The 22,433-nt window shown below is 41.8% G+C and overlaps 1 long non-coding RNA gene across 1 annotated transcript; it reads right to left on the reverse strand.

Moving 5' to 3' along the window:
* Positions 1-6,395: 6,395 nt before the first annotated feature.
* On the reverse strand, positions 6,396-20,020 carry LOC122130378. The gene is made up of 3 exons (XR_006151864.1): positions 19,404-20,020; positions 6,912-7,051; positions 6,396-6,789 (listed from the first exon to the last, which is right to left on the reverse strand). It is a non-coding gene; the product is annotated as an uncharacterized LOC122130378 (long non-coding RNA).
* Between the last annotated feature and the right edge of the window lie 2,413 nt (positions 20,021-22,433).

Consider the following 22,433-nt stretch of genomic DNA (forward strand, 5'->3'; position numbering starts at 1 on the left):
CAGCAGCTGGGTGGCATACTGGGTTAGGTACGGCCTGATTTTGCGGATGTTGTATAGCGCAAAGCGGCACGACCTGGAGACAGAGGCGATGTGGGCCGTGAAGGTCAGTTGGTCATCAATAATGACCCCGAGGTTTCTTGCTGTTTTGGATGGAGCAAGAAATAAAGAGTCAGTATTGATCTTGATGTTGTGGTGGATGACCTGTTTGGCTGGGAAGACCATCAGTTCCGTTTTGGCCAGGTTCAGCTGAAGGTGGTGATTTTTCATCCATGTGGATATATCAGCGAGACAGTCCGAAATCCGCGCCGAGACCGTGGTGTCCTCAGGAGGGAAAGACAGAAACAGTTGAGTATCATCGGCATAAAAGTGGTAGGAAAAACCATGCGAGCGGATGATAGGGCCCAGCGAGGTGGTGTAAATGGCAAAGAGAAGTGGTCCCATCACTGAGCCTTGGGGCACCCCAGTGGTGAGGCGGTGAGGTACAGACAGCTGACCTTGCCATGACACGTTGAACGAGCGCCCAGTGAGGTAGGATTCAAACCAGGAGTGCGCATTGCCAGAAATGCCCATACTTGACAGTATGGACAGAAGGATGCGGTGGTTGACTGTATCAAACGCAGCTGATAAGTCAAGCAGGACGAGAGCCGAGGATTGAGCTGCTGCTCTAGCTGTTTTTAAGGCCTCCATTACAGACAACAGGGCTGTTTCGGTGGAGTGACCGCTTTTGAATCCAGACTGGTTCGGATCGAGGAGATTGTTCTTTGACAGGAACTCGGTGACCTGTTTGGAAGCTGCCCTCTCAATGGTTTTAGATAGGAGCGTGAGAAGTGAGACCGGTCGATAGTTTTCCACCTGAGTGGGATCGAGAGACGGCTTCTTGAGCAGCGGCGTTACCCGAGCCACTTTGAAAAGAGAAGGAAATGTTCCAGAATTAAATGAAGCATTAATCACCTGTGTTATTGCCGGTAAGACGGCAGGCGATATGGCTTGAAGGATGTTGGATGGGATGGGGTCCAGCGGGCATGTAGTTGGACGGCTACCTGTTAGGATTTTGGAGACCTCACTCTCGCTGAGAGGGATGAAAGAAGGAAAAGATGAGCTATTGACGGTTGCGCCCTTAGGGGAGGGGGACAGTTGGTCGAACTGTTGCCCGATGGCTGCCACTTTCTCTGTGAAAAAGGAAGCAAAGTTATCAGCAGTGAGGTTAGTAGCTGGGGGGGGAGGAGGAGGGTAGAGCAGAGTTTTGAAGGTGGAGAATAGTTTCCGAGCGTCAGTTGCACCGTTGATTTTGTCATTGAAAAAAGTCTTCTTAGCAGCAGTGATGCTGGATGAGAAGGAGGCCAGCAGTGTCTGGTAGCTTGCAAGATCGTCCAGCGCGGCAGATTTGTGCCACTTTCTCTCAGCCGCTCTGAGATTGGAGCGCTGCGTTCGGAGGGTATCACTCAGCCACGAATGAGACTGGGTAGATCGAGCAGGTCTGGTGGAAAGTGGACACAAGCTGTCCAAGCATGAGCTCAGAGTGGAGCAGAGCTTCTGTGGCATCATTGACACCTAGTGAGGAGAAAGTGGATAAAGGTGGAAGAGCAGAAGAAACCAGAGAGGAAAAGTGGGTGGGAGAGAGGTTGCGGAGGTTGCGCCGGAACGAGACCATCGGAGGGGGGACAGAGGGTTGCTCAATGAGCCGAACATCGAAGCGAATGAAGAAGTGGTCCGAGCAATGCAGAGGGGTTACCGTTAGGTTGTCCGTGGTGCAGTTCCGAGCAAGGATGAGGTCAAGCTCTTTTCCTGCTTTGTGAGTTGGAGGAGTGGGGACCTGTTGTAGGTCGAACGAGTGAACCAGGGTTCGAAAGTCAGCTGAGTTGGGATTGTCTAGGTGGATGTTCATGTCGCCAAGGATGAGTGTTGGACACTCCTGCTCAGGGATGGATGACAGCAGGGTGTCCAGCTCATGGACGAAATCACCCTGTTGTCCTGGTGGACGGTAGATAACAATCACATAAGTTTTAACAGGAGCAGTTACCATAATTGCATGATATTCAAAGGAGGCATACCTGTTTGAAGGCAGCAGTGGAGTGAATTTCCAGTTGTCTGAAATCAGCAGCCCCGTCCCACCTCCACGACCAGATGGCCGGGGAGTATGGGAGAAGGCATAGTTGGTGGAGAGTGCTGCTGGGGTAGCATTGTCTTCAGGTGTGATCCATGTCTCCGTGAGAGCTAAGAGCCCTAGGGAGAGGTGGTTGGCATAACCTGAGATGAAATCAGCTTTCTTGACTGCAGACTGACAGTTCCACAGGCCAACAGAGAAAGAGGTTACAGTAGATGAGGTTTGTTGAAGTGAGCGGAGGTTACCCAGGTTGCGCTGCCGTCTGCTGCGCTGTGATCTTTTTTGACAACCAGTGACAACAGAGATGCTACTGTGACACATGGCTATGGCAGAGTCAAAATGAAAAAGTTTACCTTGTTTGTGAACCTTGTTTCGGTGGACTTGTACAGGTAGACTTGTACGTCTTTACCCAAAAAGGTCTTCACACGAAAAGGGCTGAGCACGAGGGCTGACACTTCCGCAGCAGCCCTATGGAAGTAGCATGCTCACTGATTGCACCTGGCTGAAGGCCCTCCCAGATCTGCTGTCCAGTGAAACAGGCCCTCCCAGATCTTGATTACACAAAAGTGGCTGATTGTTGGAGGTGTGGCTTGACAAACCAGCCAGTGAGTGAAACTAACTTGGCAAACAGGGTAATTGCCAAGATAGTGCAAATTCAGAGTAATCCAAGTAATCTAAGTACAATTTAACTAGCAAAGCAGTACATAACTACACACACACAGTCCTTAAAGCCCTCTAGCCCTCTAGTGTACTCCCACACTGTGATTCCTGTGAAACCTGAAAATATTCCTAATCAGGAGGATGTAAAGCAATGGTCGTATCTCCATGAAGTGAAAATTCCACATATTGAAGCAGAAGTCAGTATGTTGATTGGGAACAATGTTCCTAAGGCTTTGGAACCATGGATGATCATTAACAGCCAGGGAAATGGTCCTTATGCAGTTAAAACCACTCTTGGATGGACAGTCAACGGGCCGCTCACAAAGGGCACTGGCAAGGTCATCACAGCAAACAGGATCTCTCTGGTGAAGATTGAGGAGTCACTACAACAACAGCTGAAGCCTGATTTCCCAGAGCGTCAGCATGAGGAGCGCTTAGAGATGTCTCAAGAAGACCATGCATTCTTGAAAAAGGTTTCTAACTCAGTAAAGCTGAATGAAGGGCACTACAGCATTGGTTTGCCTTTGAGAAATGACAACGCTGAGTTCCCAAACAACCGCTCTCTGGCTGAGCAGAGCCATAAGCTTAAAAAGAAAACTGCTAAAGAACACACCATTTCATAAGGAATACAAAAGATTCATGGCTGACAATTTAAGGAAAGGTTTTGCTATCCAAATAACACCACAGGAGATGCAAAAGAAAACCAAGATGGCAAAGACATGGTACATACCTCATCATGGGGTGTATCACCCAAAAAAGCACAAGTTAAGGGTAGTGTTTGATTGTGGGGCTACTTACCAAGGTCTGTCACTCAATTCTCAGCTTCTACAAGGCCCAGATCTCACCAACAGTCTTACTGGTGTCCTAACAAGGTTTCGGCAAGGGCCGCGAAGTCCAGAATGCACATTGACCCAGGATGATCCTGAAGAAAAGGTCTTCACCGTAAGTGTTGTTCCCGTGAATGAACAAGTGAATACCGTCATGAAATTCATCACTTACTACTCCGAGTGGCTACGACTTCGAAAGACTGCAGCGTGGATGTTAAAAATCAAAGCCACATTGAGAGGTGCCTGTAAGGAAAAGGAAAAGAAACCTGCTCATGGAAAAGGAAAAAGAAATGACAAACACCTGCTATGTGTGGAGGACATGCAGGTAGCTGAAAATGCCATCATTCAATTTTGTCAGTCAACAGACTACAAAGAGGAACTGGAGTCTCTGAGGAAAGGAATGTCTGTGAAGAAGAGCAGCCACATACATAAACTTGCCCCGGTTCTTCAGGATGAACTAATAAGAGTTGGTGGAAGGTTGGTCAAGTCTGCATTGCCTCATGAAGCTAAGCACCCTGCCATTCTGCCACGAAACCATCACGTAACAACTCTGATAATCAGACATGTACACGAAACCATCACGTAACAACTCTGATAATCAGACATGTACACGAAACCATCGGACACAGTGGGTGGAACCAAACCCTGTCTCGGCTCAGGCAAAGGTATTGGATACCAAAGGCAAACTCTGTGGTCAGGGCAGTGATCACAAAGTGCTTCCACTGTAGACGATTGAGTGGTGTCAGAGGTTCACAGTACATGTCAGACTTCTTTTGGAAAAGGTGGACAAGAGAATACCTGCCAGAACTGCAAGAAAGGCAAAAGTGGACTAAGAAAAGGAGAAACTTTGTGGCTGGCGATATTGTCCTCATAATAGATGACACTGCTCCCAGAAACTCATGGGTCATGGGCCGAATCACACAAACCCTGCCTGACAAAAGAGGATTTGTGAGACAAGTGCAAGTTCTGACCAAGACCAGCACCTTGACCAGGCCCATCACAAAGCTTGCTCTGCTCCTTGAAGCCCCTGAATGAAGATCCCTCTCCCTCTCCCTCTATCTTTACCTTTATCTCTCTCTATCTCTCTCTCTCACCTATACTGATTTACATTTGCGTACATTACATACAACATGGACTGCGTGAACTCTTTTTTTTTTCGTGTTTTTTGGAAGACGATTTTTGATTTTTGAAAGGACTTTGAACTATGAAATGAACTATCAAAAAAAAAAATGACTTGAAATGTTGTAAGTATGTAATATATGAAGTGTGATCTCAATAAGGATATCTTAGAATTTTGGCTGACTCCTATAACTGTTTGTTTTGTAATTGTACTGTTTGTTTGCAGAACAATTAGGGGCCGGAATGTTGGAGCCAGAATGGGTTTTGTTTATTGTTATTATTTATAGTTATGAAATATTAGGATAAGTGTTTTGCATTTATCATAATTTAATTAAATTAAATAATATTTTGTTGGTATTTGGATTTGCTTTGTGTACTGTTGAACAACCTGGAAGTGCGAAATTGCGTTGGCCACGGCCCACTTCATCAGGTGACTGCAGCACCTGACCTCGTGGAGACAATTAAAGCAGTCTGGACGCGTCACTCCAGAGACAAGTTGGCAGGCATGCAGCCAAAAGGTTTTTTGACCGCAGAAAGCACAACAAATTGGAAATACGGAAAACTTTGAACCTCTGCTGTTTTGCACCTCCAGGTTGTACCATCACCTCAATTCAGGTACATAATTCTTCATCTTTTTTGTTGCAATAAATCAACTATCAACTAAAACCCAACAGTGCTTGAAGCGCGTCAACCTAAGGCTCGAATAGGAACGAACTTGGTTTTACACTGGGGCTGCTGTCTTCGCGGGAGCTGGGGCTGCTGTCTTCGCGGGAGCGGGAGCTGGGGCTGCTGTCTTCACAGGAGTCGGGGCGGCCGTCATTGCAGGAGCTGGGGCGGCTGTCTTCGCAGGAGCTGAAGATGGAGTGGCCGTCTTCACAGGAGCAGGAGCTGGAGCGGGGGCTGCTGTCTTCACAGGAGCGGGAGCTGGGGCTGCTGTCTTCACAGGAGCAGGAGCTGGAGCTGGGTCTGCTGTCTTCACAGGAGCGGGAGCTGGGGCTGCTGTCTTCGCGGGAGCTGGAGCTCGGGCTGCTGTCTTCGCGGGAGCTGGAGCTGGGGCTGCTGTCTTCGCGGGAGCTGGAGCTGGGGCTGCTGTCTTCACAGGAGTCGGGGCAGCCGTCATTGCAGGAGCTGGGGCGGCTGTCTTCGCAGGAGCTGAAGATGGAGTGGCCGTCTTCACAGGAGTCGGGGCGGCCGTCTTCGCGGGAGCTGAAGATGGAGTGGCCGTCTTTGCGGGAGCTGAAGATGGAGTGGCCGTCTTTGCGGGAGCTGAAGATGGAGTGGCCGTCTTTGCGGGAGCTGAAGATGGAGTGGCCGTCTTTGCGGGAGCTGAAGATGGAGTGGCCGTCTTTGCGGGAGCTGAAGATGGAGTGGCCGTCTTTGCGGGAGCTGAAGATGGAGTGGCCGTCTTCGCGGGAGCTGAAGATGGAGTGGCCGTCTTCGCGGGAGCTGAAGATGGAGTGGCCGTCTTCGCTGGAGCTGAAGATTGAGTGGCCTTCTTCGCAGGAGCTGGAGCTGGGGTCGTTGTCTTAGCGGGAGGGGGGGCTGTGGTGGCCATCTTCGCCGGAGCTGGAGCTGGGGCGGCCGTCTTCACAGGAGCTGGGGCTGGAGCGGCCGTCATTGCAGGAGCTGGGGCTGGAGCTTGGGCTGGAGCTGGGATGGCCGTCTTCACAGGAGTCGGGGCGGCCGTCTTCGCAGGAGCTGAAGGTGGAGTGGCCGTCTTCGCAGGAGCTGGAGCAGTCGTCTTAGCGGGAGGGGGGGCTGTGGTGGCCATCTTCGCAGGAGCTAGAGCTGGGGTGGCCGTCTTCACAGGAGTCGGGGCGGCCGTCTTCGCAGGAGCTGAAGGTGGAGTGGCCGTCTTCGCAGGAGATGGAGCAGTCGTCTTAGCGGGAGGGGGGGCTGTGGTGGCCATCTTCGCAGGAGCTGGGGTGGCCGTCTTCGCAGGAGTCGGGGCGGCCGTGTTCGCAGGAGCTGAAGATGGAGTGGCCGTCTTCGCAGGAGCGGGAGCCGGGGCGGGCCGTCTTCCCAGGCGCGGGAGCTGGGTAGGGAGGGGAAGCCATGGCGTGGCTCATCTACGAAACCCTGGGAGGTGACACTCGGAGGGACATAATCAACAATGAATAACATGTCCTAAACCAACATGCACAAAGGACTTCTACAAGTACAGATATGCCAACAGTAATTCTAACAAGATGCAAACTCACCGTGCTGGGCAGAATCTCTACAATAGTGAAAAGGAGGGTGATACGTGACTGGATCCCCAAATTATATCTATGGCGGGAAGGTCGTTGTAATAGGTGCCAATCGCGACAGGTTGTCCGGTTAGAACAGAGATGTCAAAGTCCTGATGACAATGTAAGAACATTTATTTATTTTACACACACAAGTAATGATTGCCATGGTAGCCGTGATAGAATAGTCTGTGCACATTTAATGCCCCTTGCATAGACAATGTATGGAACCGTGTTATAATGATCCGTGACAGAGAATGAACAGTGAACCGTGTAACCATGGTTCCTACAGAAATGATATAAATAACAAGACGTACAAATATGAACAATTATGGTAGCGGCAACCTTCTGAACAAATAGTCTTCATGAACTGTGTGACATTTTTTTCAATTTGGAGAGTGTAGTGGAAAATTCTAAGAGTTCTCAAGAAACTTCTCAAGGCAAACAGGTATGAATATACTGAACGGTTTAATTCAGAGGAGTTAACTACTGCTGAGCTGGTCCATGGAGCATCTCAAAGACTCTAAGCAAAATGGCAAGAGCGATCAAGTAGATAACCTGAAGATCAAGTCCCCGTGCCCCCTTTTTATAGATTTAGCCCCCCTTTGTTCTACCCTGTTCTTTGTTCTTCCCTGTTCTTGTTTACTTCATCAGACTTAACTACATCGAGATTGAGAACAATTGGTGCATCTATCTTAACAGCGTGCATATTGCACAGTTTCCTGTGATAACAGGTGTCTCAGTTTTTTCCAGGTACAATGTCTGGAAATTGTCTGTCTTGTGGCATTGCCGAAGCGTCTAGAGGAGTCTGTGACCCCGCCATGACCCCTCAGAGGCACCCATCTGGAGGCTATGTCCTTGGCATGGCCTTTTAGAAGCGCCTATCTGTGGCTTGTGACAGTCAAAACCCTCAGAAGCCCCCAAAAGTGCCTAGGTGTGTCTAGGTGTGTCTGCTATGTGGTTTTTCAGAGACGGCATGTTTGCCACGTGATTTATCAGAAAACATATCTCTGCCACGTGATTTATAAGAAAAGTTATCTTTGCAACGGGGATTATAAGAAAAGGCATGTTTGCCACGTGATTTATCAGAAAACATATCTCTGCCACGTGATTTATAAGAAAAGGTATCTTTGCAACGGGGTATATAAGAAACAGGGTTCATACACATTTTGACTAGGGATGCACCGATACCACTTTTTTACAAACCGATACGAGTACTTTTATTTGTGTACTTGCCGATACCGAGTACCGATACCGATACTTCTTAGATTTGGTCTCCATGAAAGTGCAATTAATTGGGAGGCAGATTTTATTTTATCCTCTGCAGATTATGTCAAGCCTATAGTACAAAATTAACAGAAGGCTATCCCAAGCCAAAAATAAACAGAGCTTTCTGGTTTTAACACACAAAAAAAGCCTTCAAACTGACAATATCACCACATTAGACAAAATGCAAATATAACCAGATGGCAATTCAATTTGCTGCATAGTTAACAACACAGTCTGCTTAACAAAAAGTGAACAGAACTATTACTGGATTAGCACAAGAGCACATTTCAGTTAAAAAAGGATCAGAAGAATCTCCTGCTCAAGTACACAAACAATCACTTAACCTATGTGGCACAGTCTTTCTCTCTACCTCTCTCTCTGTGTGCGTGCGCGTTTTTTTCTTTTGCAAGACGTCAGTTAAGATTGGTTACTTCGGTCTTGCGCCACTAGCATCAGTGAACTCTGTGTACTTAGCACTATGGTGTGTCTTCAGATGTTTAATCAAATTGCTTGTGTTAAACAAAGTACTTTCCTTTCCGCCCCTCGACACCGTAGCAGTGCAGATCTTACACTGTGCCTTACTCCTGTAAGCCCAAATCGCCTAAATTTAGCGAAACCTGTATACTGAAATACTTTGACACTATGACAAACTTTCCTAACAGTCAAACATCAAGCAAATGCAACACAAGACGGCAAATAAGCTACTTACTAGTCTGGCAGAGAGTGGTAGGACAATAAATCACATTTTGTGTCAGCATAGCCCGGCCAGTTTGATGCAGTGAAATACTGATGACTGGTATCGGTGCTTGGTAGCGGCAATTCAAAAACGAGTGCGAGTATTTTAACAAAGTATCGGCACCGAAGATGTCCCTAATTTTGACCAATGGATTTCCATGACTTTAAACCAAATTTCCATGACCAAACATTTTGTGAAATCTCAGTGTATACATGAAAAAAGAGATAAAATGTAGTATTTAAACTAACAATGAGAATTCCAAAGCATACAGTATACAAAAATATGCAGTTTAAGCTCTGTGTCATAAACTTAGTGCATTTTGTTAGCATTTGAATATGCTCCCATAGGCCATTGAATGCTGGGCGTGTACAAAAATCCCAAATTAAAAAAAAAAAAAAAATTGAGAAAATGTGGCAGAACACCATCACAATTTTTTTTATATGTCAAGGACAAATATCTAATCTTTCCAAAACAGTTAGTTTCATGTTGGTAGATGCTCTCATTTTTTTGCTATAGCATGCCAAAAATTGCAGAAAATGGGTTTTCATCCATTTTCAAGCTTTAATATCTTCCAGACCATTCATCGCATAGGGAGAGGGTTTTTTATACAGAGCATACACAGGAAGGGGTCTGTGTATAATATCAAGTCTCTAGCTTTAACATTAAGCTTTCCACAAAGATCCTTCCTTCAAAGATGCTGCCACAGAGCGTAGAGTAAAATGTTCGTGCAAATTCAAGCACCCCGAATACTATGATATACCCAAGCCACACCCTTGGAAGTCCATATTCTTCAAGTAATGGTAGCTGATTTTAAGCCTAGAAAGTTTGAAGGAGCTAGCTAAGCTTAAATACTTTTCTAGTTATAGCAATTTGAAAATGGCTCTTCAGAAAACGCTGCTAAAAAAGCGTCTGAAAATGCACATAACTTAGTTGCTAAAAAAATGTTTTGTGTGACAAAACTATTGGGAGTAGAGAGCTAATATTTGGGACTATACCTATTAAGAAGTGTATGAACATCCTTGAATTTTTTCAGCCAAATCTGAGATGGTCGAGTGGGGAGATGTTCTTAAATTTGGACGTTTGGCATGGAATGACTCAATTGTGTTGCAATCTGGCTATGGGGGAACATTCGTCGAAAGAACAGGCTGGCATCTTCGGATGATTTAAAAGAATAATGCGAATTGGCCACCTTCAGTGCCCGCATTACTTCCGCAGTTAGGACTTCATTTTTCGTTACAGAATCGGTTATCGACGCCTGCTTGGTAGCCGTCGAGAGAGACGTGCTGCTCGGCGTAGCAGAACTCTCGCTGTGGTGAGAAAGCCGGTGATAGGGTTGCTGTAGCTTCGCTAGCAGCAGCGCTCTTTGCTTCCTTTGGCATGGCTCGTTAACCCTCTAATCACCATTGCGGCCGCCGACGGCATGTTAGAATTTCACCATAGCGGCCGCTGCCGGCCGCAACTTTTAAAGACACAGTATTTTTGTGCACTAAAGACGACGACTCATCACGTTTGTATGACAGTGACGACCATGTTTAAAAAAAAAAAAAAAAAAAAAAAAAACGTATTAAAAATAGTAGTATTAGTATCCTCCTGTTTTTTTCTGACTAGCTAACTCTCCAGTAACGTCTTCGTATGGCGGTCACTGAGAAGTGTTGGTTTACAACTAGCACCAGCCTCATCGTTCTCCAAATTGATAAGACATAGCTAGATCAATGGAATTTGAATGGATTGTAAACCCATGACACTTTTATTTGCAGAGATATGTAACATTTAATTATTGGTATTTGAGGGACGTTATTTTCACGTTACCTCACTTGTGGAAATGGCGGTCAATTCGTGACTTTCGCAACCTAAGAAGCAAGCACCTGCGTCTGTGGGTGAGAGCTATTTTGTGCACAAATAACGACGACATGGGTAATCGGTTGTGTTTTCTGTTTGTCAGAAGAAAATGTATTTTAAAATTTGGATCTCAATTTCCATGACTAGTTTTCCAGCTATTTTGCTAGCTATCTACATTGACTGAGGTAACGTAAGTCTGAGGAGTTCGAGCCAGTCAGGAGTTGGTTGATAGCTAGCTAGTGACTGCATCAGCCTCATTACTTACTAAACTGATCAGATTTAGATAAATAAAAAAGAAAACTGAAAATGGGTCACTTTTCTTTTATTCTCACTTCTAATTATTTTTCGTTCGTCTCTACTAGTTATTCAAACCCCTCCATTCTTTTTTGAGCTGTAAGCTCATGGTAACAACAGTAGCTTAAGACAATCAATAGCAAGATAACCATTTATAATATATTTAAAACCTCATATTGGAAAGGCATTCAGCAGATTATTTGACAACCAGCTAGTATGTTGTGATGTTAAATTTTAAGCTGGTACAGATTTTAAGCTGTAGAAAGCCAATCACAATGAAATCAGTGCTCATATAGGACCATAGTATAGGACATCAATACTACATAAAATGTATAGTAGATGTGCAATAGCTAGTCCATATGTAGTTCACACTGGGATATTGAGCCGATGATGTGACAGAAAACAATTGACAGAAAAATGGAGGAAACACTAATGACTTCCACTGTGATGGCTTACAATAATGGGATAGTTTTTTCTTTTATGCAATTATGCGTCAGGATGTCGGGTGTTCCAGCTCATCTGAGAGTAGAGAAGTGAGTGAGGGTGCTGTGGCAGCAGAGAGGAGTGAGGACATGGGGGAGAGGAACAGTGAGAGGCCTGATGAGCGTAAGGAAGCTTCAGTAGGACAGAGTAGGTTTCTCACTAAAGGAATTGAAGGACAAAAGTTGTCCGCATACAAGTGGTGGTGTTTGTATAGGTAGTCTGACATAAGATCCATTACTACCCTCTATCCCAAACCAAATATCATCTGCCACACACCCCTCGTTGCCTGTTTATACATTGAATGCTAAACAGTATCCTTTCAGGGAGTCACAGAGACACCAGATCTTAATACCCCATCTGACATGTTTCTTAGGCATATACTGTTTCCAAAGTAACATGGCGTCAAATTTAATCATGGCCTCACCTACTGAGAGATTTTTCTATGGTCGAAGAAGTTTTAGGACGTTCTCCTGGAGGACACACATTACAGTTTTTTCCGATCACTTTTAAACTTGTGTCAATACCATGTACACTTTTTCTAAAACTCTTCACACAGTGGGCTTAACAGACACACACCTCAGCATATCAGTTAACCTTTGGTGCAAAATGCACTACAACCACCAAAACACTTCATACTTCACCCAAAAGTGAGTCATGCTGCCGTAACTTTAGCAAATGTTCTCTCTCAGAGTACAATGAACTAAAAAACACTAACAACTTGAAGCATTGCCAATTGCATATATAACATGTTGCTGTATCCTCTAGATTGGCATAGATTACTGTAGGTTTGCATTGCAAAAAGGAGAAAAAACACACAAAGGCAAAAACTTCTTTGGACTACAGTAAATATTGTTATATTACAGTGAACAAACAATTCTAAAATGCTGCAATATGTGTCATTACAGTCATATGCTAAAATTGCACGTGTTACTGCACTATATAGGCTTACTACAGGACAACAAAAAGGCATAAATATGCTAAGTATTTACTGTAGTATTTCCAATATTTACATACATCAACACAAGATACAGTCTACCAAAGTACTGTAATACCACTAGAATTCTACTGTAGCCCTAATGCTGATCCATTCTGTCCCCTATATTTGGGGTCAAACTTTTACATGTTTGAACTTCACATTTACGGTAACATTCTCCTTTGCATGGCATCTTGGAAATACGTCAATCCAAGCTAACTATCTGAAGACAGTGTTCATATGTTAGTTTGCTTCTCACAATAGATGTCACTATTGAGTGGGTACATTTACTGTAATTGCATTCTTCAATCACTGTCTTTCACTGATAGCCTATGACTTACATATAGAGCAGTACTGTAATAGTGGAAACAACTCTTCAGGAACAGCTACATCTATGCTTGCCTTCTGTAGAGATAGTAAGAAGTCTGCAAGCCAAAACAACAAAATTAGCTAACTAAACTTTCTGCTAAAATAAGAATACTTTGTCTTATTCAAGCATAGACCTTAATTTGTCTGTCCAAATACAGCATATTTCCATGTACAGTAATCTAAATTACTGTAAGTTAGGTTTTAAACTGAAAGTTAACTGTTTTGAACAGAGTATCTAAACATCGGCAAAAAATGCTGTAGTTGCACAGCGTTTTGTTGGTAGTGAACCTTGACTGAGACAGGTATCCATGAATTTCGGAAGAAGTGGTCATTGACTGCATTTGTATATAAGCATAGGGGCAAGTATCCACAGTTTGTTTCATATAGTCTACTGGTATGCTCGATGTGTTAAGTGTTTTGGGAATGTGTACATGGTATTGAGACGAGTAAAAATTATTGGAAAAACCGTAAGAACAAACTTTTTTGTTGGTTTGTTGATATCAGTTTTGTGTGGCAAGATTGACAGGTGTGATAAGTGGTACAGTGGTTAGTGTTGATGGCTAACAAGTAGCTGACCTGGGTTCAATTCCTGGGCAATGCAAAATTATATTGTAAGTCACTTTGGATACAAGTTTGTTGTAGTTCCCTTTTTGGCAAACTTTGTCTTGTTGATGGCCCATGAATTTCATATGCAGCCGTAATAGTGGGAAAATGTCTTCAGTGACACTTACATCTATATTTTACACACATGTACATTTCAACACAAATGCTGTACTGCAGTATAGTTGGCAGCAAGGCTGCAAACAAACACAACAAAGATGGAAACAAAATAAATTTATGAATATTAGTAAAAAAACTAAATCTGTCTTATTTCAAGTGTATAATTTAATTTGTCTGTGAAAATACAGCATCTTTCCATCTAAATTGTGTCTGGTTTTGAACTGAAAGTTAACTGTTTTGAACAGAGCATCTAAATATCTGAAAAAAATGCTGTAGTTGCACAGCGTTTTGCTGGTGGTGAACATTGACTGAGACAGGTATCCATGAATTTTGGAAGACGTGGTCATTGACTGCATTTTGTATCTAAGCAATGGAAAAGTATACCATTTAGTTCAAATAGTCTACTGATATGCTGGATGTGTTAAGTGTTTTGAGAAAGTGTACATGGTATTGAACCAAGTGTGAAAATGATTGGAAAAAACTGTAATGGTCTCACTTTCTGAAGCTTGTCACCTGAGTCTGCTATCCCTGGGTTTGAACAGGTAGGTATCTGCATAACTCCTCATACCTATTTCGTGGCATGGTGTCTGCCACATAGGACACTTGTAAGGCTGGATCAGATGAACAGTAGTCAAGATAAGAGGGTAACTGTGTTGCAGTGTGCCGCTTGTGGCAATAAAAGAACTGACTGAAGTCAGCCTTGTTTGTTTAAATGATGGATACCCATGAGGATGTTTATTCCCACACCTTCACCTCCTCCACAAATGTATTAGACCAGGATGCATTTGAAGAGGCATAGAGGTTGGTGTTTTCCACCAAATAAGCAAAAATGTTGGTTATCTATATGGTTAAGTAGTGTTAATATTTAAATATTAAGTTTAATAAGTATTTATTTACAAAATATAAAACAAATACTAATTAAATACATTAAGATGATATTAAATGTAATAAATAGGTCTGCAGTACGGTTCAAAACTTGAATTTTAGGGTGTATGTAAAGCTATGTATTTTATATTTGTAGATGTCACTAATACATATTTGATATAATATTAACAAACAATGTATGCCCTTTCAAACAAAACAAACTTGTAATTGTAATTTTTCTTTTGTTTTCTAATTGTTAACTGTTTGTTTACAGAATAACAAAAAATACAGGAATTCTCTGGTTTTCGCAGTAATATGCTGCAGTGTTCTAGAATTTTATTGGGGTATAGAGGGTTAATGGTTAATGCCGCCTCTCCCATGTTTGAAATGTCGAATGTTTTACCACCACACAACCTACATTTTGCTCGTCCCGGGTCTTCGTCTGTTTTAACCCATGACATGTACTTTTACATTTGTAGCCAAGCATGGTTAAATCTACACTGTAAAAAAACTGCCATCGTTTTTACGGGAAAAAACTGGCAGCTGAGTTGCCAGAACAATCCTGTAAAAAAATACATCCACCTGTAAACCTCTTTACAGAGCAGCATGTAAATTTAACATTTTAAACCTGTATATTCAACATTGGATTTCAGCAATATTTACATCACTGTTATGTTATATTGGACAAGTTTGTTCAGTTAATGTAACATTTTAAACCTGTATATTCAACATTGAACTTTAGCTATATTTACATCACTACTATGCTACACTGTAAAAAAAAATCCTGTTGTTTTTACTGGAAAAAACTGGCAGCTGTGGTTGCCAGAACAAACCTGTAAAAAATACATCCAGAACCAGTAAATTTAACATTGGATTTATGCTGATTTTGCGTGACCATTATGCTATAAAAACTGTTATTTCAGTAAAATATACATCCAGTTGTTGTCTATTGTACATCAAATTCCATTCAATTTCACTGAGAAATACCAAGCAAACAACATTATTTAACTGCTTAAGTCTCATTATAACACTGTTATTCAACTGATTTTTCATGTAGATTCCCCTTAAAAGTTCTTTATAATATAATGTATTTGAACGTATTAATTAGTTTGGACCAGGGTCGCACCGGTTGCGGTGTGGTCGCACTTGTGCCTGTGGTTCTTGGGGGCCCGTAGCTGGGGCCAACAGACATATTTATGTCCCCCCTTAAACTGCATCTGACAGAAGTCTCTGACTCCAATTTCCGCCACTCAAACACGGTTGTGTTCAGTGAAGAACTGGTATTTCATTTCGGAGTGGGTCTAATGTAGCCTGACGATGTCATACTCATAATTCTAGTCAGAATATGAGTCTGATATCACTCCATTGGGCTGTGATTATGGGGCGTGTTTCAACCGAACCAGGAGAAAAAATGCCTCTTCGCTCAATTGGTTACCTACAACCAATCAGAACAACGTAGTATGTGACCAGGGGCAGCTGATACATTACACTTTTACCGGATCCCGTAGGAAGGAAGGCAAAAACATCTTTTCGATTGACAAATGCCTTAATCGCGTTTCTCTGTTCCTCTTTCAAAATGAATGCACTGTCAATGTCTAAATGGACTCGAATCTATACATTTCAGCTCTCCAGCGGCAGCCATGTTTGTTGAAAACGAATTCAACTCGTGTGTTGGTGACGTGGTTGGTTACGTTACTGTTGATCATCTGTCCATCATCGTATAAAGCCCGCCTTAACAATTTGATTGGTACGGCCGATATCGAGCCGCAGATAATTTCTCCTCAATGGAGTAATGCCAGACCGAACTTCCCAACCAAAAAAATTGTGGGCGGGGCTAAGTTCGGTCTGGTATCCAGGCTAGGTCTAATGCTATCGAATCCCTTGAAAAGGTAAACTTATCTCCATCATGGTAGGTATTATTTATGGGAAAAATAGTAGCAATCTATAACAAAATGATATGCTTATCTTACATACACTATAGAAACTATTAAAAAACTATTCAATGAAATGAATAAGTTCTTATTTTCTTTGGTATTTCTGTCATATTCAGATTTGCAATGATTGCTGGGTAATATGTATGTTGTTGTCCAATGTCAAGAGTCTATTTGCTATATACTATATATGCACTTGAAAAGGCAAACTTATCTCCATCATGGTAGGTAGGATAGGAGTTGTGCACCCAACGTTATTCCTATGTCCCTGTTGCAGTGGTCAGACAGACGTTTTGCCTGGTCATTTAGCTCATCATTGCCTGCGAGCTAATGACCACTACAACAGGGACATAGCAATAAAGTTTGGTGCACAATAACTCCTATCATTCAGGGCCTGCCTTAGAGCAGAGATTGCTCTCTCAATTTGCCAAGATGCTGATTATGGATTATCACTCTGTGTGCACTGCCCTGCTATTGTTTCTGAGAGTGGCAACAGCCAAACTTTTCTGTTTGAAAGGCATCGTTTCGGCTTGCAGGTGTGCTGTGCCTCTGGCTGTGCAGTCAACTTGTCGGTCTTGGCGTTCAGATTTTCCGCCTAAACTAGCTATATCGTATCGTCACATGATCAAATAGAGACTTTTTCATTGGACAACAACATACATATTACCCAGCAATCATTGCAAATCTGAATATGACAAAAATACCAAAGAAAATATGAACTTATTAATTTCATTGAATCGTGTTTTAATAGTTTCTATAGTGTATGTAAGATAAGCATATCATTTTGTTATAGATTATTACTATTTTACCCACAAATAATACCTACCATGATGGAGACAAGTTTACCTTTCTCTCCGAAATGTATTACCAGTTCTTCTCTAAACACATCCGTAGTTGAGCTGTGGAAATTGGAGTCATAGGCAGTTTAAGGGGATGGCATCAATTTAGACATAAATATATCTATTGGCACCGGCTACGGGCCCCAAGAACCACAGGCCCAGGTGCGACCGCGCCTGCTGCACCCCCTATAGTTGAGGCCCTGGCCCAAACTGTTATAAATACATTATATAATAAAGAACTTTTAAGGGGAATCTACATGACAAATCAGTTGAATAACAGTGTTATAAGGAGACTTAAGCAGTTAAATAATGTTGTTTGCTTGGTATTTCTCAGTGAAATTGAATGGGATTTGATGTACAATAGACAACAACTGGATGTACATTTTACTGAAATAATTGGTTTTATAGCATAATGGTCATGCAAAATCAGCATAAATCCAATGTTAAATGTACTGGTTTACAATGTAATATTATACATTATAAAGTGTAAAAGGTACATATTGTTCTGTGAAGATGATTACGGTTTGGCCGTATTTTTTACAGAATTATTCTGGCAACCACAGCTGCCAGTTTTTTCCAGTAAAAATCACATGATTTTTTTTACAATGTATCATAGCAGTGATGTAAATATAGCTAAAGTTCAATGTTGAATATACATGTTTAAAATGTAAAATGTACATGCTGCTCTGTAAAGAGGTTTACAGGTGGATGTATTTTTTACAGGATTGTTTTGGCAACTCAGCTGCCAGTTTTTTCCCGTAAAAACAACAGCATTTTTTTTACAGTGCATGTCATTTCTACAAAGAAATATGCATAATCTTACTTTAAAATTAACAGTTGTATTTCGTTTAGTATTTTAACACCACCATGTTGTAATTTAAACTGCATTGCATTGCTTCTTGTATTACAGTTTTGCTTCGTGTAAATTACAGCCATATGTCATTTCTACAAAGAAATATGCATAATCTTACTTTAAAATTAACAGTTATATTTCGTTTAGTATTTTACCCAAAAATGTTGTGAAATAAGCAATACTCTATTGTATTTCTATTTACAGTTTTATTATGTCATGATTTTACGGCATTTCGGTGTTAATTTTATGCACATTTTTTACAGTGTACACTTCCCTGGCATTATCCCGTCCGCTTCCCTGAGTTACTGTTGCTATGGCCACCGAACTATTTCAGTTAGTATGAGAGCGTATCAATCAATCAATGTATTTATTTGATCAAGAGGGACAGTGTACATTCATGAACATTAAAATGTAAATGCACCCAATTATAGCCAAAAGGCTAGTTTCCATTGGCAGTCCCACTGCCAGAGTGAAAAAGGCTATACAACCTAAAAATAAAAAAAAGGCTAACGTATTATAAAAATAACATTGACAATATATCAAAAATAAAATAAAATTAAATCCCAATATACAAGCTCCACTTAGTCCTTAAGCATGGGTAGAACGGAAAGAACAAACTGGTAAACTAAAATAATTCGACTGCTTACCCACTAATGATCACATTTTTGGTTATAATGGAAATAACCATTTTAAAATTCCATGACTTTTCCAGGTTTTTCATGACCGTACGAATCGAAGAAAATGCATGTCTGCCACGTGATTTCTCGGAAAAGGTATCTTTGCAACGGGGTTTATAAGAAAACGCATGTCTGACACGTGATTTCTCGGAAAAGGGCCCTTCTGCCGTATGGCAGCCTTCTCGTTTAACTGCAACCTCTATTTGTCGAGATGTCCATGTTCCAGTACCAGCAATAAACACATTATTTAACAATACAGTCATAACTAGATTAAAAATACGACAAGAGTTCTGACTGTCTAAGCTTGGGTCTAAAGATAGGGTCCATATCTGATTGATATCTGAGCTCAACAGGCAATCAATTTGCACTCCTCCCTTCCATGCTCCTGAAGCAACACTAGCTAAAATGGTTTATGGCTCAGTCCTGTGCCACCCACTGCTGACATTTCCTTTAGTCATTGCAACACGATTGAGTGTATATAATATTCAAAAATTAAAATAATCTATTATGCCATTAACAATCAACAATGTCTCAATGAAATTTAGAGAGACGAGGCCTCTCCTCCTATAGAAAACACGGGCTACAATGGGGAAAAGGCAGAAAGGGATAGGCACTTACCCCTGAACACCAACTGGGAGGACGTCCTATGTCCCAAGGCCACACATGTCGAGTTCAGTGTCCAGTTTCAAGAACTCCACTCGAGTCAGTTCCATGCACTGAGTCAGCACTGAACTGAAGCATGAAGCTTTCCCCTGGTCACCAGTGCTGCTATCCGGGTGGCGGTGCTCGCTCAACGGCCACTCAGTGGAACCAGAAGCGTTTCCGGAAAACCTGTGGCGCTAACTGAGCAGAAGCTAAACTAACTTGACTATTGACCAACTTGACTACATGACGAAAATGTTACCACTAGGTTAATTAACTGTGGACAAACTGCTGAATGCTATTACTACTGTGCTAGCAGACAGACCGCGAGCTAGCAGTAGGCTAGGTTATTATCCCCGTTGGGAGAGCTAAACTTCAAAGAACGCCACTAATACAAATCGCAAATACCCACGCGCATTCTAAATGTGTGATACTCCAGCGTCTACTTGACGTTACTCACTGAAGGTGGTTTCTCTGTATAGCCCCTTAGTAGGCTACTTCTTCCATGTGCGCAAGTGTTTTTCCCTACTCCTCTTTCATGTGTCGCACCACTTTTCTCGTTCTCCTCATGTCTCTCACCCAAAAAGCCTGGTTGTTGGCAGGGGCGGTTTGTCATTGTCCAATCAGGCTAGTCATGCTTCAAATGGTTTTGGGCGAAATGAAAATTGCCCCAGACCTCTAGACTCTCATGTTAAATCCATTTGTTTTACAAAACAGGGCTCTCAATGCAATGGCTGTCAAGATGGCTAACGTTTAGTGCAACAACTCGATTCGCTCTAAGAAAGAAACTCCTTTTAGTCGGCGTACTAATGAAGATACATTGAATGAAAGCAAGCTAGATACACAAGCACTTTAATCAAATTTTTTCGAATAGAAATCGAACGTTTAAATTTAACCTTGACATAGCTGACTTTGCCAAACACGTATTGCTTTTGCAATGTTAATGAATGAAAAGTCAAGCGTTTACTAATTTACATGAATGACAGCAAGCTAGATACACAAGTACTTTAAATAACATTTTTTTTTAACGCGATTTAACCGTGATCGAACGTTTAAATTCAATCTTGACATAGCTGACTTTTGCCAAATTACATGAATGACAGCAGGCTAGCTAGACAAGCACTCTGGTTATATTCTACACGCATTTCACCGCGATCGAAAGTTTAAATTAAACCTCAACCAGAGCTTGTTAAATTACATGAATGCTAGCTAGACAAATACTCTGATATTATTTTGTAATGCAGTTTTACCGCCATCGAAACTATGAATTAAACCCAATTGAAAAAATGTAACCTTGATTTAGCTGACAGAATGTAACCTTAAAACGTTTACACAGTTTGCTAATACAATAAACCTACACAATACATTTAGCATAGAATACACTTTTTTGTTCTCCTAACACAGAATGTGACGAACACATAATTTTAACTTACCTTACCCGATTTTTTAAAGAGTGTCAAACATGGAGTGACTGATAGCTGTGATTGAGAGCAGGGGGGAATAATGGAGGGGGAGGGGAGGGCTCTAGGCCGCCAACAGGCAAAGCAGTCAATGGCAGCAGATATGCAAATGAGATAAACAAATGCTTTTCGCCTAGAGTAGCGGAAGTAGTAAATGGAACAATTTCAACCTCCTTTGTTTCATTTTGTTTCATTTAGCTACTTCCGGTGCTACATCTGGTGTTTCAATACTGTAACTCAGTTCCATTCTACATATCTGCTGTGATTGAGAGTGAGAGAAAAGGCAGCCAATCACAGCTATCAACTAATATGCAGTTAGATCAGTATGACTAAGCAGTTTAGAGACAGTTCGTTTTTTGATGGTTGGAAAAGGTAAGCTAAAATGATTTGTTTGTTACATTATGTGTTAGAACAATAAAAATGTAATCTATGCTAAATGTATTGTGTAGGTGTATTGTATTAGCAAACTGTGTAAACGGAATGACCATTTATGTTGTTTCACGTTTAAAATGTTTCATCAACAAGACAATATTAGAGGAAAAACTAAGGATAGACTTTTATTGAAAAGCATAAAAGCCTACCTTTTGTCAGTTTTTTTTCTGGTAGAAATAATTTTTTGTGGGACCACTCTGTCACATCTGACAGTGGACAGGGGTTTACCCGATGTCGGTATCCAATCTGCATTTTTCAGAAAAGTGACTTACTGGAATGTGTGAACACAGCAATGTGTGAAATGACAGTAACTGTCACTGGACAGGCCAACATACCCCCCAGACCACACCCACCCACAAATTAAAATCAAAACTAATAATTTAAAGGTACAGTAGTATTATATCTTGTTTCCATTACAGATGCTGTAAATGGTGTTGACATTGTGTGTAGCCTGATTGTGTGTTGTACTGATTTATAAAAAAATTAAAAAACATTTTTATCAGTCATTCTAATTTTCTCAATATATGTCACCAAACTTTGAACAAAATATTGTTATTCAATATTTCTTCCCATTGAACATAAGGCAGTTAGGAGTATGTGATAGGCAAATATTATGGAAAAGTGTGATCGCCTATGTTTAAAGTATCGCAACTACTACACACATTTTACTTCAAGCTGAACATATTCCACCCCTCTTTTATTGAGACACAATCCTTAGTTTCGTCAGCAAAGTGTGATGTGTGTCACATGGCCCTTAAAGATAATGCATTTTCACCTCTTCACACTTTTCCTATGTTTAAAGTATTGTGGAGCACTCAGTGACGAGAATCACAACTGGTACACACATTTTACCGGTAGGAGTTAAATCTCTCAGTGGCCTGTGGCAGCAGGAAGTACAGGCCAATGGCAGGAGGCGGGACAAGGCAGTGAGCCGCTAATCAGCATCATCGACCATTGACATCCAATTGCACGAACTAATACTGAGCGAGAAGTGTTTAAATTAAATGATTAAATTAAACAGGATTAAATTAAAGTTCGTAGTTAAAATGTTATTTAGCTACAAGTTAATAAATGTTGTGGTAGACCTACCGTGTGTTGAATATGAAAGTTTCAG

Source organism: Clupea harengus, unplaced genomic scaffold (assembly GCF_900700415.2).
Source record: "Clupea harengus unplaced genomic scaffold, Ch_v2.0.2, whole genome shotgun sequence".
Lineage (NCBI taxonomy): Eukaryota > Metazoa > Chordata > Actinopteri > Clupeiformes > Clupeidae > Clupea > Clupea harengus.